The sequence below is a fragment of the Malus domestica genome, chromosome 10 (assembly GCF_042453785.1).
Source record: "Malus domestica chromosome 10, GDT2T_hap1".
NCBI classification, from domain to species: domain Eukaryota; kingdom Viridiplantae; phylum Streptophyta; class Magnoliopsida; order Rosales; family Rosaceae; genus Malus; species Malus domestica.
In genome coordinates this window covers 28,419,224-28,438,294 of record NC_091670.1, presented here as the reverse complement: position 1 = coordinate 28,438,294, position 19,071 = coordinate 28,419,224, and the positions used below count along the sequence as shown (strand labels likewise).

Here is a 19,071-nt window from a genome sequence, read left to right as displayed (position 1 = left end):
GTGTGAATCATTTGCAACATAGTTATAATAGGTGTTTGCCTTGGCACTAGTATGACTGCTTTGAAGGATTCGCACAAATTATTCAGCAACATGTCACACTTTGGATAGGTTTCAAAGTGTGACTTCCTCCATTGAGTTACAGGTTTCTTCACTAGCCAATTGTAAGCCTTCTTATCAAGTTTCTTCACATCCTTCATTGGCTTTTTTAAGTGTGGAACCGTTGTTGTTTTGGCAACTGCCCATAGAGCATCATTTAAAGTTTTCCCATTGAATAAATTCCTATAGTTTGTGTACAAATGCCTCACACAGAATCTGTGGTGGCATTTGGGAGAACCTTTTGAAATGCTGGAATTAGTCCCTTTTGCTTGTCACTGATAAATGTCCACCCATTTTGTTTTGGAATATCCACATCATTAGCTAAGAGTTCTAAGAACCAAATCCAAGCTGTCTTATTTTCCATTTCCACCACTGCATAAGCAATAACTCATGTCTCATCGTGTGGATTAATACCCATAACACATAACAATTGCCCTCCATGTAAAACCTTTAAGTGGCACCCATCTAAACCTATCAAAGGTTTACATCATGCCTTAAAGCCTTGTTTGCATGCCCCCAAACAAACATATATCCTCTAAAACCTTTGCCCATCCAACTTCAACTTCATAATGCTTCCAGGGTTAATCCTCCTTACTTCTTCAGCAAAATCCCACAGTTTTGTATATTTCTCTCATGTTTCCCTTCTATAATCTTCAAAGTCCTATCCAATTCCCTATAAGCCTTCATCTTTGTACACCCATGATTCCACTCAGATTCCACAGTGGCTAAAAAAGAATCTGTAGGCCATGTAGGATTGAGTTTTATCCGATCCAAGTACAAATCTGTGAGTAAAGGAGAAGTCATGTTCTTATTTGCCCAAGTCCTCTAACAAGTGTGGTGATCAAGGATTGTCTTGATTTGGATGCTATTTGATCCATGCATTTTGCCAGCAGCACATATCCAATGGCAATCATTTGTACACTTTGTAGTAATCTTTAACTTCTTATTCCTGGGAAAATTAATTTCCCTATTTCCTTTCACTAACACTATGTTTGGATGAAGAAATTTAAGATTACCAAGGAATTTTAAAATGACGAAAATTGAATTGACGAGATTTTATTTTCTAAAATTTGTGAATTTTCTTGTTTGGTTGGCCTAAAAGAACAATGGAATTGAATACGGAATTTGTTACTTTTAAGCTCCCAATCATAGAAATTGGGAAATGGCACCTATGTATATGGAATTTAAACTTGGGAATTGGAGGTCCCAAATTCCAAGTTTTTTTCTACGCGGAAATTCTAAATTTCTATGTTTATGAATCTGTTGATGCACAAAAACGGAGGTCTTGGAACAACGTAAATTCGACCGTGAATCTGTATGAAATGTAAATAATACAAGATGTATCGTGGTTCACCCCAAGGTTTGGGCTACGTCCACACTGATTGTATTTCTCTGAGAATATTTGTGAGGGAGAAAATGTGAGAGCTTTGCTCTAGATATGAGAGACCTAGGGTTTGTGAGGGTGAGGATGCCCTTTTATAGAATAAGGGCTCCTCCCCTAATTACATATTTGCCCCTTCCTTTATTACATAATTACATTTACGTCCCCTAAGTATTTATACGAGGTCTAAATACGAGGCCCTAAATATGGTATAAACAGTAGTCCCCCAAGTCTTCAGTCAAGAGAGTCTGTTGGCTGGAGACTTGAAATTCAGTCCATGTGTGGGCCGAAGTAACTAGATGCTGTCTTGAACTGATACTCGATATGAGGCAGTGCTCAATCTGAAATGACGCTCAACTAGAAGTAGCACACGTTGCGAGGCTACTCGGCTCATGGCTTATGTTGCCTTGGTTGGCTCGGCTTGCGGCGTTTGAAGGTGAGAGAGTCCCTTTTATTGAATAAAGGCTCCTCCCCTAATTACATATTTGCCCCTTCCTTTATTACATAATTACATTTACGTCCCCCAAGTATTTATACGAGATCTAAATACGAGACCCTAAATATGGTATAAACAGTAGTCCCCCAAGTTTTCAGTCAAGAGAGTCTGTTGGCTGGAGACTTGAAATTCAGTCCATGTGTAATTCAGTCCATGTGTGGGCCGAAGTAACTAGATGCTGTCTTGAACTGATGCTCGATATGAGGCAGTGCTCAATCTGAAATGACGCTCAACTAGAAGTAGTACACGCTGCGAGGCTGCTCGGCTCGTGGCTTATGTTGCCTTGGTTGGCTCGGCTTGCGGCATTTGAAGGTGAGGGAGTCCATTTTATAGAATAAGGGCTCGCTCCTCAATACATGAATGATGGGCTAGAGTTGATGATCTCTAATGATGGTGAGGGAGTCCCTTTTATAGAATAAGGGCTCGTTCCTCAATACATAAATGATGGGCTAGAGTTGATGCTCGTGGCGAGGTGGTTACTCAGTAGGCGGCGATGCTTTCTAATGATGGTGAGGGAGTCCCTTTTATAGAATAAGGGCTCGCTCCTCAATACATAAGTGATGGGTTAGGAGTGATGCTCGCGACGAGGCGGTTGCTCAGCTAGCGGCGTTGCTCTCTAATGATGGTGAGGGAGTCCCTTTTATAAAATAAGGGCTCGCTCATCAGTACATGAATAATGGATGCTCTCTAATGAAAGTGAGGGATGCCTTTTTATAGAATAAGGGCTCGCTCCTCAATACATAAGTAATGAGCTAAGTCCCCCAAGTATTTTTCATGAGGCCCAGTTGAGGCCTAATATATGGTACATAATGTAGTCCCCCAAGTCTTCGGTCAATAGAGTTTGTTGGCTGGAGACTTAAAATTGAATCCATGTATGGGCCTGATGCGAAAATAACTTAACACACAAATTAAACCCTCTTGTATCAATTGTAGTAAAGAATGTAAGTAGGGATCGTTCTGGACCGGGGATTAGGAGGGCTTGATAATGACCTCTAAACTGACTTAAAAACATATAAACAAAGTTAAAAACACTAAACTAGACTCAAAGAATTCAAAACAAACTCAAAGAACTCAAAACAAGCTAAAAACGCTCAAATCTGCCTAAAAACACAAACTGGGCAGATTTGGACTCTAAACACACTTTTGGATGAATTTTGGTTTTAACTTGGTTCGAAATACTTAAAAACACAAACTAAATCAGTTTCTAACTAATATGACTCAACAAGATAAAAGGGGTTTTGGTTTTGACGAATTTGAAAACAATACAAGTAAATTAAAGAACTAATGAAATCTGCACGAATTTGAGTAGATTGAATGGATGGAAGGCTAGCTAGGAGGTTCTTCTCCACACATGACACACTTGCAAACAAAACGATTTCCAGTTGCTTTTCAATAAACTACGAATTCTCAACGCCCCAGATTAACTGTGAATTGCACTAATTAACCCTCAGATTTTCCTAATTTCATTGAATTGGATGATTGCATACAACAACCCAAAGCATTCCCCACAAGTTCCCTACATGAATTGCATAATAGAGATACAAGCAAGAATCATTAAGTTCTATGAAAATCATAAGCATTGACGAAACACTTGTAACTATGAATTGCATGAAACTTATGGCAAGAATTTACTTAACACGGTTGTGACGAGCAACCTTTACTACTTGTGAATATAAGTTCATAACGATTAGGTGAAACTCCCTTATATCCTCGCATCAGATTTATGCATGAAAATTAAGCGTGCACTCTCAACCAACATACACAAATCAGTTTTAATTCAAATAGATAAGTAAATTGAATTCACAATTTATGAATCACAACTGAAAGTAATCAAATCATATTGCAAGCATGAACATGGTTTCGAATTCCCCCTAGCTAAGGGGGGTTTAGTTACTCATAATTGCAACAAAATTAGAAAATAACAAAGTAGACATTGAAAGCAAGAACGAAGTACACCTAAAACGCTCCAAAGTTTCAAGCTTGAAACGCCAAAGATCTTCGTTTTCACCACCTTGTTGCAGCACAAGTGTCTAAGGATGTGTATGGATATATGGAAAGGTTATGAATGTATTTAGGATTAGTGAATGTCCCGGCCAAGGGAAGAGAGTGTATGGAATTGTGTTTTAAGATATATGGGAAATGGATGGATGAATGGATGGTGCTCACGGCCAAGGAATGAAAGTGTAAGTGTATGGAGTTGTGAGATGTGAATGTAGTGTCTTTGGATGGATTTTTTTTCCTGGTTATGGTGAAGGGTGAATGTATTTATAGGCTAGGGAGAGGACCACCATCTAATTAAGGTGGTAGTGGTGTATGTTGTGGTAATGAGTGGATGTAATGGGTGTAGTGGGTGAGTGTTTGGTAATGAGTGAATGTAATGGGTGTAGTGGGTGAGTATTGTGGTAATGAGTGGATGGATGTTTGGTAATGAGTGGATGTAATGGGTGCGGTGGATAAGTGTTTGGTAATGAGTGGATGTAATGGGTGTGGTGGATGAGTGTTTGGTAATGAGTAGATGTAATGGGTGTAGTGGGTGATTGTTGTGGTAATTAATGGATGTAATGGGTGTGGTGGATGAGTGTTTGGTCATGAGTGGATGTAATGGGTGTAGTGGATGGATGTTTGTAGTTGTAGGTCAACACACTTGCACACGCACATGCTGATTTCTAGCCTTCTAATCTTCGAAAACGTCCATCCTCATGTCCCCATGCTTGCACTATCCAATCTTGGGCCAAAAATGCTCCAAATAGCACTTTGTTGCCAACTTTGTTATTTGAACCTACAAACACACGAAAATAGCTTAAAGTACTAAAATAACTAGAATTAAACTAAGTAAATGCCAAGAAACAAGCTAACTAAGTTGCAAAAATATGCTCTTATCAGGGCCGAAGTGGCAGTTGTTCGGAGGCGGTATTTGTATACCCTGCATTGAAGCTTTGTAGGTGAAGCTTTGCAAGTGAAGCTTTGAAGCTAGAGCTCTGTAAATGAAGCTTTCGAAGCTGGAGCTTTTGTAAATGAAGCTTTTGAAGCTAGAGCTCTGTAAATGAAGCTTTTGAAGCTGTTTGACATGAGTGATGCTCATGAATGTTTATGTTGATTGACATGAGTGATGCTCATGGATGTTGTCATGAGTGATGCTCATGAATGTTAACATGAGTGATGCTCATGAATGTTTATGTATGAATAACATGAGTAATGCTCATGTATAATTTGGAGTACTGGACGTACTTTTGATCACCTGATTGGTGGCATGAAAGAGAGTACGGGTTGTACATTTCATCACCGAGTTGGTGGCATGAATGTCTATTTGCCAAATGATATTAGAGTATGGGTTGTACATTTCATCACCTGGTTGGTGATAATAGCAGCAGGTTGCCGAATAATTTTGGAGTACTGGGCGTACTTTTGATCACCTGGTTGGTGGTAATAGCGGCAGGTTGTCGAATCATTGTGGAGTACTGCGCATACTTTTGGTCACCTGGTTGGTGATAATAAAGGGTCTGGCTCTATTGGGCATATGGGCCTTCGCCCTCCACATGACATTGCAGCCCATTATTTTGGGCTTTTTTTTTTATTTTTTATTTATTTTTTTTTATCCTCTGATGGGGTTTATACATATTACCCTCTGATGGAGTTTATACAGATGTCTCTAAAAAATAAATTACATCATTCGGGTGGGGTGTTTATTTCTTGCTTTTGCAGTGTTTTTTCTGCTTTGCTTTTCTTTCGTTTTCTGTTTTGCTTTTGTTTTTTCACCACTCTCTCTGTCTCTTCACGTGGCAGACAAAATGAATCGTAATCATAGGAAAATTTTTGCTTTTCTTCTTTTCTCTTTTCCTTTTCCTTTTCACTTTTGCTTTGCACCTCTGTCTATCCATGTGGGTGGTCGATTAAATCCTTCAGACTCATCATTGCTCTAGTCCACTCATCTTTGACCACCATCTCTGAAAGTACAAACCCAAAGTCCTTAGGTGTAGACCGGATCTGTGATTGCAAGCGGGTCAACCTGGGTGAATCAAGAGGCGTCGCTGCCTCTTTCTTCAGATCTTCCTCGTAGTTTTGGCGAGAACGTGGTTGTCTCTCTCTTATTCCAACTCTTTCGATTTCATGCAATTCCTGAGCTTTAAACGCCATTTCCGAGTTTAAAGTTCAAAACTTTGGCCTCCAACCCCTTCTTGCGCTCCTCAACCTCCTGCTGCCGTGTCTGGAGTGAGTTCCGCTCCGAGTAAAAACCATCATGGAACTCCTCGAACCGAGTCTTGAGCGAGTCAATGCGGTCCAAGAAGTGTTTCCACTGCAGGGCCGGATTCCTCTGCTTCAACTCCGGTTCATCCAAACTGGACAACATCGTTTCTATCGCTGGCGTCTCTGCAACTTCTGAAGAACTGAACTTAAATTGAGAAACCCACTTCACAGCAGCCCCCCACAGCTCCAACGTCTTTGACAGTCACGACTCACGAACGGGGCGGGTCAGGTTTATGAGCGAAAACACCGGATGGGATCCTTAACGGCATGGTTGTAGTCGTCAAACTCCTGAACATGCACCACCTTCCTATTTCCAACCCAGGCAAAGTCCTTGCCATTTGAGGATCGTACCATCCGAAACCCCAACGTAGGGTCTTTTTCCACGACAGTCAAAGGCAATGCTTTCAGAGCCAGCAACCCTAGTCAGTTCTATCTCAGGTAGTTTCCGAGGTTGACGGACTTACAGGAAGCTGGTTTGGATGTTAGAATGGCGTTAGAAGCTATGACAGTTAGGAGTAAAAACAACAAAAGAAATGAGATGGTCTCATGGCTTATGGCTAGCTGCTGAAATTATGCAGATTAGTGTTGGGGGACGTCGTGTCCTGCAGCTGCGGATTGCTCATACGACGTGTCGTCCATGTTTGTGCCTCCACCATCGAGGGTAAAATGGGAATCAAATAATTCGACACCCCAACAGTCGAAACACTATCTCACTTTCTCTTTCAGATTTCTGGTTTAGTTGCTGTTGTCATGGGTTGGTAGAGCTGACAAGATCTCACCAATTTTGTTGCGTTAGCCGTGCAAAGGAAGAAAAGATCCTGCTAACTTCTGGTTTAGCTGCTGCTGCCATTTGTTTTTAACTTTGTTCGGTCTTTCTCTCTCTCTGTCTCTTTCTCTTTGTAAATTGGAAAGAGAGAGAACGCCTGAAAATTGGGTGAGGAAATCGCATCGCTGAAATCCTTGTGCATCTGCAAATTCTGTTTTCTCTGAAATCCCTGGTTGCAGATCGAGTAGGATCTCTGGTTGTGCAGATTCACGGTGGAGGTGAAAACTTGAAAAAGAACCGACATAGCTTTTCGTGTCGGTTCCCACAGATGGCGCCAAATGTTTATGCACAAAACCGGAGGTCTTAGAACAACGTAAATCCAACCGTGAATCTGTATGAAATGTAAATAACACAAGATGTATCGTGGTTCACCCCAAGGTTTGGGTTACGTCCACATTGATTGTATTTCTCTGAGAATATTTGTGAGGGAGAGAGTGTGAGAGCTTTGCTCTAGATAGGAGAGACCTAGGGTTTGTGAAGGTGATAAGGCCCTTTTATAGAATAAGGGCTCCTCCCCTAATTACATATTTGCCCCTTCCTTTATTACATAATTACATTTACGTCCCCCAAGTATTTATACGAGGTCTAAATACGAGGCCCTAAATATGGTATAAACATAATCCAAACAAGAGAATTCGTGCATGTCAATTTACAAATTCTGACTTTTATCCAAATTCCAAGTTTATTTCCCTCATTCAAACATAGCGTAAGGAGTACATGATGACAATTCTCTTAAATTGCACACTGTCTCTAAAAATAAGCCCTAGAGTAAGCTATCTTCAAACTCTGGATAATGCTATCTTTTTTTGCCTCCTTCCTTATCTTCAGAGTGTACATTTTCGAGATCATCAAAATTATAATCTAGTTCATAAACCAGATTCACCTCCTCATCTCCAGCTTCTTCAACCTCTTCTTGCCTTTCCTCTTCTTGTCTTTTATTACTTTGCCCATATTCTCCTTCATTTAGTTGCTCTTCTTATCCTTCAGTGCTCTCCTCAGTTTGCCTTTTTTTCTTTTCTTAGATTGCCTTCCTTTCTTTGCTCATATTGCAACTCATCTGCTTACTGAATCCCATCAAACTTGACAAATTTTGGGTTATCTTCATCACTCTTATATTCACTCTCTATAAAGTCATTGTCTTCTTCAGCATCTTCTTCATCACTTTCTTCATTGTCTCATTCAAAATCGGCAAGTACATCAAATAAGGTATCACTTTCTTCCCCATCACATTCTTCATTGTAATATTCAACATGTACATTTCCTACATCTTCTTTACCAACTTGTACACCTTCTTGAGGAACTTGTACATCTTCTAGACCACCTTGTTCAAAAACTTGTACATCTTCTAAACCTCATTCTCGAGCAACTTGTACATTTTCAACCTCATTCACGCATGTATCACCCACCTCAATCACACTTGTACCAACCACCTTAGCCATACTTGTACCAAGCACCTCTTCTTGGTGTAAATCATCATTCGAGCACATAATAGCCACCTCTTCTTCAACAGACACCCCCTTATTATCCGAGAGTCCTTCAGTAGCTAGCAACCCCTTTCTTTTTCTTGGTTTACAAGTTATTGCCCTAACATCCCCTTCTTCACCACTTAATTCCTCAACAACCATTCTGCTTGGACTGGTGCACTCCAAAGACTCCATAAACTGTTGTTCCTTGGTAAGTCTTCTTCTGCAAACAATTCTTCAATGTACATGTCTAACACTCGAGCTTTTGGAACAAAGTTTCACATCTTCTGTACATCGGCATCACTCTGAATAGGCTTCAAACCATTACAAATGGCCATGTGAGGAATCTTGTAGTAGTAGTTCATGAACATCTCACTATATCCTAGAGATTCTACCATATCATATATCATGGGGAGTGACATTAAGTCATTGTCGCAATAATCTATATATGCAACTTTCCCCTTATAGTAGTAGTCATGATTGAGTTCTCCACCATGATGCAAACAAATGGAAAATAGGCATGGACAACCTAAAATTCACAAAAAATAAAAAAACAAAAAAAATCTAGTTAAAACCTTAGTTAGTGCAGCCAATAAACCCTAGGATCACAACTCACCCCAAATGTAAACAAAGCAAAGGAAAAAGCACAGGAGAACCCAAAAAGACCCCATTATCCAACAAATCAGTAATCATTTGAATAAACAAAGAAAAGACTACATCTTTTTCACCAACAAACAAAGCACCAAAAGGATCCTAGTTAGTGCAGCCAATAAACCTTAGGACCACACCCACCCCAAATGTAAAACAATATCAATTCAACAAATTCAACAGTCAATAACAAAGCAAAGGACAAAGCACATCACAAAAAAAGCACAAGATGACCCAGAAGGATCCCATTATGCAACAAATCAGTAAGCATTTTGAATAAACAAATTAAAAAAGGGAGCTTTAATGAAAAGGGCTAGGGCCAACAAATATTTAACCAAAAACCATCCCAAAATGTTCTTTAACCAAAAGGGCTCAAAGTTTAATAAAAAAAACCATCCAAAACTATTGTCCACGGGTGAAACTGACAAGCCCAACCCACTACAAATCTACACTTCCGTAAATACCCTTAAATGATTCAATGTTGTCTTAACTTTTCACCAACCTCAACCCAGCATGAAACCACCATAATAACTTTCTGTCTTCCTATCAAATCGAATTCCCCCATTTCAAAACAACCAAATCAAAGTTCAAATCAAAGTTGAAAAAAGAAGCATTCATCGGAACAAAGCCGTTGAAACAAGTTCAAAGAAGATTAATGGTAGAAACCGACGAAAAAGTGTCTGGAAAAAAAAAAAGAACCAAAACATAAAACTGTTTCTGGAGAACCCAAAACATAACATTGTTTCTGGAAAAAAAAAAAATCAGATATAGTGTTTGTTTTGTCTGTGCACAAACAAACACTATATCTGGAAAAAAAAAGAACCAAAATCCAGAAATAGTGACTTAAATTCAAGAAACAGCGACTTAGATTTCAGAAATAATGTTAATTAAAATCCATAAACAATTTATTTTTACAGTCTAGAAACAGTGACATGTCGTTATTAATGAATAGCATGCAAATCTCAAATTTATTTTCTGAAGAAACAAACCATGAACTCCACTGACGAAGAAAAATTGAAAAACAGTACCTCGAATACACTATGAATAATAACGACGATCACATTTCAATGAAATAATACAAAATATAAATTAAATAGCATGATGATCTATATTTTTGTTTCAAAGAAAAAAAAGAAGGTCTGCAAAACAACGATGAACTCCATTAACGACGAAAATCTGGAACTCAACCTAAAAAAGTTAGGGGTAAAATCGACAAATCATAATTTATTATAGTTGGGCCATTTTTAGTTGGATTACATTAATATGAGCCATGTACTAATCATTAAACAAAACTTATAACATGGTTTTTGATTAAAACTAAAATTTTTCAAGCCCTTTTCATTAGTTTTCCTATAAAACAACCAACCCATCTCCAACAAACAAAGCACCAAAAGGACCCTCCATTATCCAACATTAGAATAAACAAAACAAAATCACCCAAATTAGAACAAGCATCAATTTTTTTGTTAAACAATTATCCAAAGCATAGTAAACAAACTACATTTTTCTCAACAACAATAAACAAAGCACCCAAATGACCCACATTTTCCAACATATCAGTAAGCATTTCGAATAAACAATCAACAAAACCTACCAGTCACCAACAAATATTTTGGAATCAATAAACCCAGAAGAACAAGAATAAAAAAGGGAAGCAATAAAGCACAAAACGAATTGAAATTTGTACTTACAGTAGGTAGGCGTTGTTTTCTTGGGATCCTCGTGCAATTCCACCCCATTTCGAATCCTTCGAAATACTATTAAACCCTTTGAAAACCAGTGGAACTTAGGGTTTTCAACAAGAGCGAACAAAGGGAAGGTAGGCGACGACGAGACGAACTTAGGGTTTTTGCTAAACGAACTATTGATCGCAATTTGGGCGGCGATGTGGGGCGGGTGGTATGAAATTAGGGTTAGGGTTCTTCTTTGATTTGGGAACTGGAGTGAAATTGAAATGGAATTGCACGGTTTATGAGGTAATTTTTTTTAAATTTTTTTATTAAATTTTTTTTATTAAAATTTTAATTTTTATTGTAATATACACGTGTCATCCTTTTAAATGATCCATGTGTTTCAGAAACCAACATGGAAGTCCATATGTGGAGGGAGTAAGACCCAGCATAAGCCAGGTCAACATTTAACGGAGGAATTGACATACAAAGTAATGGAGGTATAACATTGCAACAAATTCGTAAGATAAAGTATGACATTGAAATGTTTTAAAGATGAGGTATGAAACTGTGGTTGGTCTAATAGTTGAGGTAGGTTTTTTTTTATAATTTATCCTAATAAATAATACTTTTTATGCTAAAAATAATAAATTAATTCTTTCTTCCCTCCCCCCTCCTTCTATCCTATTCGTTAAAGAAAAATATCATTTACCCTATGCGATTTAGCCTCCGTGCTTCTTACTCAAGAAAAGAAAATGAATTTTCTTTTAGTTCACAATTAAATTCCTATCTCCGCAATTCCGTACTTTTCGTTGCAATTTCCCAATGAATGTAGCATTTGATACATTCTTAATCGCTTTATTTACTTATTCTTGATTTATTTAGTAGGTTAATTATTTATATGATCCTTGAAGTTGTTGATTAGGGTTATGATTTCAAGAATTGTTTATATTCAGATAGCCCACCTAAAAAAAAGTCCTGGCTCTGCCATTACTAATGCTAGCAAGACCTCATAATTCAACACAAATATTTCTAAGAAAGGTGGTAACACACATCCCTTTTTAACTTCCTTATACACTCAAGATGAATCATTATTCTGATTGACTTCAAAACCATAGCCAGACCCAAAAGGAATGTGACTTGATAGATTGTATGTTATAATGGTGCCAAAACAGGTTGTCTTGTAGCCCTCTCACTCTGTGAGGGGCCGCCAGAAGAGTCCTCCAAGCGAGAGGCATTGCATGAGGAGCCATTGACCAAATGACAGAAGAGACCAGAACACTTATACATACGTATATTTGTGTCTATATATAATACAGTTGTTTTTTTTTTTTTTTGTCAATATTAATATATCAAATATATAGTAAATAAGATTTTAGTTATGGTGGGAATAGAAAGCATATATATGATCGCAGTCGCAGCACATGGGATCGTAAAATAGGCCTTATTGCGATTTACTTTTATTAATATCAGATGCATTGCATGTCAGGAATTTTAATTTCTAGCGTGCTCTTTCAGATAGGCAATGAAGAAGAAGAAGACGACATAAGGGCATTTTGTATTTTTAAAGCTTCAATTTTTGTACACTAATGCTATGATTTCACGCTACCGTCATGCTAACACATGATGAAAAAAACCGAAGTTTCATCGTAAAATCAATTAATAATATGAGTAAAAACACAATTACTTATAAGAACATACAATATTCCTATTCCCATCAATATGTGATTAATTCTCAACAAACAAATCGATTTGTTCATATGTTTAGAACCTTTCATATGGTTTTTTGCCTAATACTAATCACAATTTAGTCCAACATATATTTATGTTTCGCTCAAGCGTGTGCTTGATTAAGTTCTTAATTAGTTTAGGCACTGAATAGCGTATGCTATTATTCCTATGTAGAGATGAGTGGCCTTTGGAAATAGCACTATACAGAGAGACAGACAGTACATTTGAACCAGTTGAATAATGTGTACCTGTTCCATGTTCAATTACCAACCGCTCCGTCCCACCACAAGTAGGAGACTTGTCATCTAAACAAAGCTTTGAGTTCGATAACCAAATCCGAAATTATATCACATAGTTTTAGAAAGAGCAACTTACATGACGCATAATACAAATTGATATTGTATTCATACCATGTAAATTTTTGTTTTGTTTAACAACTACAATTATTTTCAACGGTGCAAATATTATATAGACAAAGTTTCATCTCAACGATACAATATTATTATATAGACAAAAAATTATGGGTAAATTACACAGTACCCCTTCAAGTTTGAGGTCTATTACAATCGCATACAACATCTTCAAAATATTTCACTTTCATACATCAACTACTATTTTATTTCAATATAGTACCTCCATTACATTTTTCATCAATTGATCCATTAAATGCTGATGTGGCTACCACATATATGCCACTTGGCTGCCAAATGTCTGTCATGTGGCAAATAAAATAATTTTTTTTTAAAAACCTGAATTTTCTATAAAAAAAAATTGAAAAAATCCCTCACCCCCCCCCCCAAGCAACTCACATCAAACCTGCAAGAAGAAGAAGAAGCCCCAGTTCATCCCCCTCAAAACCTGCAACAAGAAGAAGAAGCCCCCCAAAACCTGCAACAAGAAGAAGAAGAAGAAGAGAGAGAAAAAAAAAAGCCCCAGTTCGTCCCCCCAAAACTTGCAACAACAAGAGGAAGAAGAAGAAGAGGGCGAAAAAAAAAACCCAAGTTTGTCCCACCCAAGCCACCCCTTTCTCCCATCCCCCATCACCCCTCCAAAAATCTCTCATCACCCACCCCAAAAAATTCCATCCGAGATTAGGTGGATTTACCACAAAACCAGTCCAAAAATCATCTCAAACTCAAAAGTATTTTCAAAACTCACCCACATTGAAAATCACGAGATCCTGGCGGCGGGGGAAAGGGAGGTGGGTTGTAGGTCGCGGTGGGGCGAGCCGGGGGGGGGGGGGGGAAGGGTTCTGGGCTTTTTTTTCTTCCCATCTTCTTCTTCTTCTTCTTCTTCTAGATTGCAGGTTTTTTGCGGGTGGGGGACGAACTGGGTTTTGGGTTTTTTTTTTTTTTCCTTCTTCCTCCCTCAGGTTTTTGGGTTATGGGTTAGGGATAGGGGTGAGGGATAATGGGTTTCTTTTTTCTTTTTGTTTTTTTTGAGAAACTTCAGGTTTTTTTAAAAATAAAAAATAAAATGCCACGTGGCAGATATTTGGCAACCATGTGACATATATGTGGCAGCTACGTCAGCATTTAATAGATTAATGGATAGAAAATGTAACGGATGTACTATATTGAAATAAAATAGTAGTTGATGTATGAAAGTGAAATGTTTTGAAGATGTTGTATGCGATTGTAATAAACCTCAAACCTGAGAGGGTACCGTATAATTTACCCAAAACTTATACATGTTTTATATTCTTGTTACAAAACTAACAATATACTTATATCCATGTAAATTCTCGTTTCCTTCCAGCACTGCTACTGTTTTCAACGGGCCCAGCCCTGGGAAACTCATATTTGGGAATGCAAGCATGCATCCGTAATTAAGCTCACCTAAAATAATTAATTCACGTGGAAATTCAGGGAGTAAATTCTAAAGTTGGCGCGTAAAGATAAAGTTCAGATCTCAAATGGAATAAAATAACTTTTGGCTTTGTTGCAACTTGACATAGTGATTTCTACGAGGGGAGAGATCCTCGTCAGATCCTCTTTGTGAAGATTTTAGAGATTCTTCAATCATATCTGTTTATTGTATATTGTACAGTCAATTTTTGTTAGATACTGTTTATATTCAATTTTAAATAAAAAAATTTATAATAAATTTTTGACCGTATGATGTACGATGAACGAATATGATTGAAGAATCTCTGAAATCCTCACAAAAATAATCCGGCGAGGATCCTCCTGGTTCTATGAGAGGAAAAATAATTGTGCTAATTAAAGAATTAAGTTTAAATTTTGAGATGGTTTACCGTTAATTGTCACTTTCCAAAGAAAGTAATCGCACTCACATTCAAACTCAATCATGCTATTTCTGTCTTTTTGTCACGGCAAAAACTTGCAGTCTTTCTTTTAAATTATAATCAGGATTGTGATGCGTGCAAAATGCGACATATATAATCTGAATTTAGATTGAAGAGAGACGATCCACACATCTATTTTTCACTTCAAACACATCATTTGTTAATTTTTATCTTTGATTTTTATTCAATTCATTTAGATTTAACGGTCGGAAATTAAAAAATGATGTGCGAGAGATAAAAAGAAGTGTGTAGATAGTCAGTGGTGGATATAGTATTTGAACCTTGGAGGGTCCCAATGCTAACATAAGTTTTTTAGATAGGAATAGGCATGCACATGTCAACAGATACCAGCATATGTCGAAACAATCTGATGAGTGATATAGAAAGAATTTGTCGAGTGTTTTTTACGCAACATGTCGAGTTCTGTCGATGAAACATGTCAAGTGTTGTTCAGGCAACATATTAAGATATGACTAGCATACATTACATCAAAGATTTAATATGAATAAAAGAGATCTGTATCAAATATTCGGATGATCCTCAAAAGGCATTCATATATATAGTTTCCATACTCAAGTGGTCCCTATTACCATTTGAGCCTGTGGATAGCACCACTCTTTTCTAGGTAATATATATTGCTTTATAAACAAACTAATTATTTTTGGATCAATTTGTTTTGCAAATCCATACTATTTTGAAGACAAGGATTGCACTCCATTGTTTCTAACTTTTAGGATTAAATAAGTTACAAGAAAATTAATGACAAAAAATAAATAAATACACAAGAATAAACTAGGAGTCAGAATCACTGCCCTTTAAGCATCCTCTAGCTTGAGAGCCATCATGCAAAGCAATGTCAAGATACTATTAATCTTGCATGCATGTCTTAAACTCAAGTTACTTTAGACATAAATAATGTCGCAAGAGACACTATAATTCTAGAATTGAAGTTCAAACTCACATAGGATAACAAACATTTGAACTAGCGTATCACATGTCAGACTCATCAAAAAGTATAATAAACTACGAAAATGCACTACAAGATTTAAAATATATGTCATGGGTTTGAACAACCCAAGAACTCACTAATCTTGCATTAACCAAGCCCTGGTATAGGATCTAAATATCAAATCTCTGGAAATTGCAATGAACTTAACCAATGAAATGTTGCCATAACAATTTTAGGGTTAATGCTCCCATAGCTACTTTAACTTGTGAAAGAAAGAACGCTATCGATCCAGCTAAGACCATATGGGGAATTTGCTCACCTCGGGAGGGGGCAGTAGTACAATAACATGGTAGGGGTCAAAGACTAGACAACCCATAATCATTACATCAATGTTTGCACAATTAGGGTTAGATGGACCTAGTTAGTGTACTTTTGGTTCCCTGACCAAACCTCATACATAATGATACAGTTGAATATCAGAGTGCGCAACGAATAAGACTACAAAATAATAAATAAACGAGAATGCGGAAACGGCTACAAAACCCTAAGAGGCTACATTGTGACTAACTTGATTAATTCTACGAGCTACAAAACATCATATATATAGAGAACTAACCCAACTCTAATAAGTAAGAAAACGAAACTCTAATACTAACGGGTTAAAACCAAATTCAAACAATAAAATAAATAACTATTTTCCAACACCCCCCGTCAAATTCATAATTGTACACAACATGGGTTTGCCAAAGTAGATGTGGATGCAAAACTCTAAATTCCAGTACCGATGCTGATGCCGATGCCAGATTTCCATTCCAAGTTCAAGCTACCATGGCCAATGCAAGAATACACCAGCCACAAAACAACCATATTTTTTCCTTCCTTTTTCCCCAATTTTTTTTTTCTTCCTTCTTCCTTTCCATGGTTCCTTTTTTTTTTTTTTTTCTCCTTCATCCCCTTTTTTTATTTGTTGGGGGATCTTCTCCTTAGCAAGCAAAACTTTTTTTGTTCTCTTTCATTTTTCTTTTCCTTGCAAACAATCAATACCAACTAACAAATCTAAAATGAACGACGACAAAGGCAGACAAATTGATACCAACGAGAACGGATTGAACCCTAAGGATCGAACCCGCTCTAATACCAAGTTTTGAATATGAGAGTGCGCAACGAACAAAACTACAAAATAATAGGAATATTATTAAACAAACGAGAATGCCGGAGCGGCTACAAAACCCTAAGAGGCTACGTTGTGACTAACTTGATTAATTCTATGAGCTACAAAACATCATATATATAGAGAACTAACCTAACCCTAATAAGTAAGAAAACGAAACCCTAATACTAACGGGCTAAAACCAAATTCAAACAATAAAATAAATAACTATTTTCCAACACCACCCCCCCCTCCCCCCCGCGGTGTCAAATTCATGATTGTACACAACATGGGTTTGCCAAAGTAGATGTGGATGCAAAACTCTAAATTCCAGTGCCGATGCCAGATTTCCATTCCAAGTTCAAGTTACCATGGCCAATGCAAGAATACACCGGCCACAAAACAACCATATTTTTTCCTTCCTTTTTCCCCAATTTTTTTTTTCTTCCTTCTTCCTTTCCATGGTTCCTTTTTTTTTTTTTTTTCTCCTTCATCCCCTTTTTTTATTTGTTGGGGGATCTTCTCCTTAGCAAGCAAAACTGTTTTTGTTCTCTTTCATTTTTCTTTTCCTTGCAAACAATCAATACCAACTAACAAATCTAAAACGAACGACGACAAAGGCAGACAAATTGATACCAACGAGAACGGATTGAACCCTAAGGATCGAACCCGCTCTGATACAAAGTTGAATATGAGAGTGCGCAACGAACAAAACTACAAAATAATAGGAACATTATTAAACAAACGAGAATGCCGGAGCGGCTACAAAACCCTAAGAGGCTACATTGTGACTAACTTGATTAATTATACGAGCTACAAAACATCATATATATAGAGAACTAACATAACCCTATTAAGCAAGAAAGTGAAACTCTAATACTAACGGGCTAAGCCCAAATTCAAACAATAAAATAAATAACTATTTTCCAACAGATACATATTACTGCCCTACCAAATTTTCCTTGCATAATAGCCCTAATTAAGAGTACACCACCTTAGTATTAGTTTTATAAAACGCAATTTTTCATAGCGAATGATGCACTAATCGATGTATCGACGAGTTCATTATTTCGTAATTACAATTATACAAGTGTATAACATTTCACGGAAACTTATACCATATCTATTAGAAAACTTATGAAAGCATCTGGAGTGTAGTTTACTTAACATGTTTAAAATAGCGGTAAGACAAGAAGAAAACTCCAATTATTTATACAATTTGTGCCAAACTTTCATCAACAAAACTGACTTAGACATCATCAGGTTGATTATGATCTTGACCAAGCAATTAAACTAAAAGAGATAATTAAGTGGATGTGGATCAACTGACTGATTTAATTTATAAAACTAATAATGATCGATTCATGCATTAGATTCTCCATGTCCTAATACAAGTATGGTCCTAAACGAATTAGGCGTGTTATATAATATATATACAAATATGTATATTGTATATGTATATGTAAATATGAAATAATTAAAATGTTCCGTCGCCCATTTTTTTTCAATTATTAATCTTGTAAGTTAAAAACAGTAGAAACTAGAAAGAAAATAACAGAAAAAGACAAAGTGCAAGTGGTTGTGTGTCGCAAAAGATGAAGACTTTTATATTTTATAATTTTATCATCCAAATTAACGTGGCAGTTTCAGGTTGTGATTTGGAATTTTATGCCGGAAGTAAAATACTTAAAACTCCAAAGCATTTCCAAGAAATATTAGTTATATCGATGTTAATTTAGCTAGTGTTTGATTATAAAAATTTGTTTGACTAGTCGGCCTCTTTGAGCAAAGGTTTTTGACGTTGGATATTTCCACGCAATCTCACACGCTTATTTAGTAAGGAAAAATAATGAAAATGGTTTGAAAACTTTGAGTTTTAATGATAAGGACAAAATAAAGGGTAAAGTGAATAGTATCAGGATTGACTTTTAGTGTAAAAATATGATTTTTTGTTAAAATGAACAGTACCGAGAACTTTTCGTTAAAACTTCCTATTTAGTATGGCCATTGAGCTTCAAATATGAACAAATCTGCTTTTGATGCGATGAAATTAAAATTTCAGATTTCCTTTTTTTTTTGGAGACATTTCTTCACATTTTAAAGTCACT

General features: G+C 36.9%; 1 long non-coding RNA gene across 1 annotated transcript; it reads right to left on the bottom strand.

The window, feature by feature from the left end:
- Positions 1-13,034: 13,034 nt before the first annotated feature.
- Positions 13,035-13,962, bottom strand: LOC139188872 (uncharacterized). The gene is made up of 2 exons (XR_011572241.1): positions 13,373-13,962; positions 13,035-13,267 (listed from the first exon to the last, which is right to left on the bottom strand). It is a non-coding gene; the product is annotated as an uncharacterized lncRNA (long non-coding RNA).
- Positions 13,963-19,071: the final 5,109 nt, after the last annotated feature.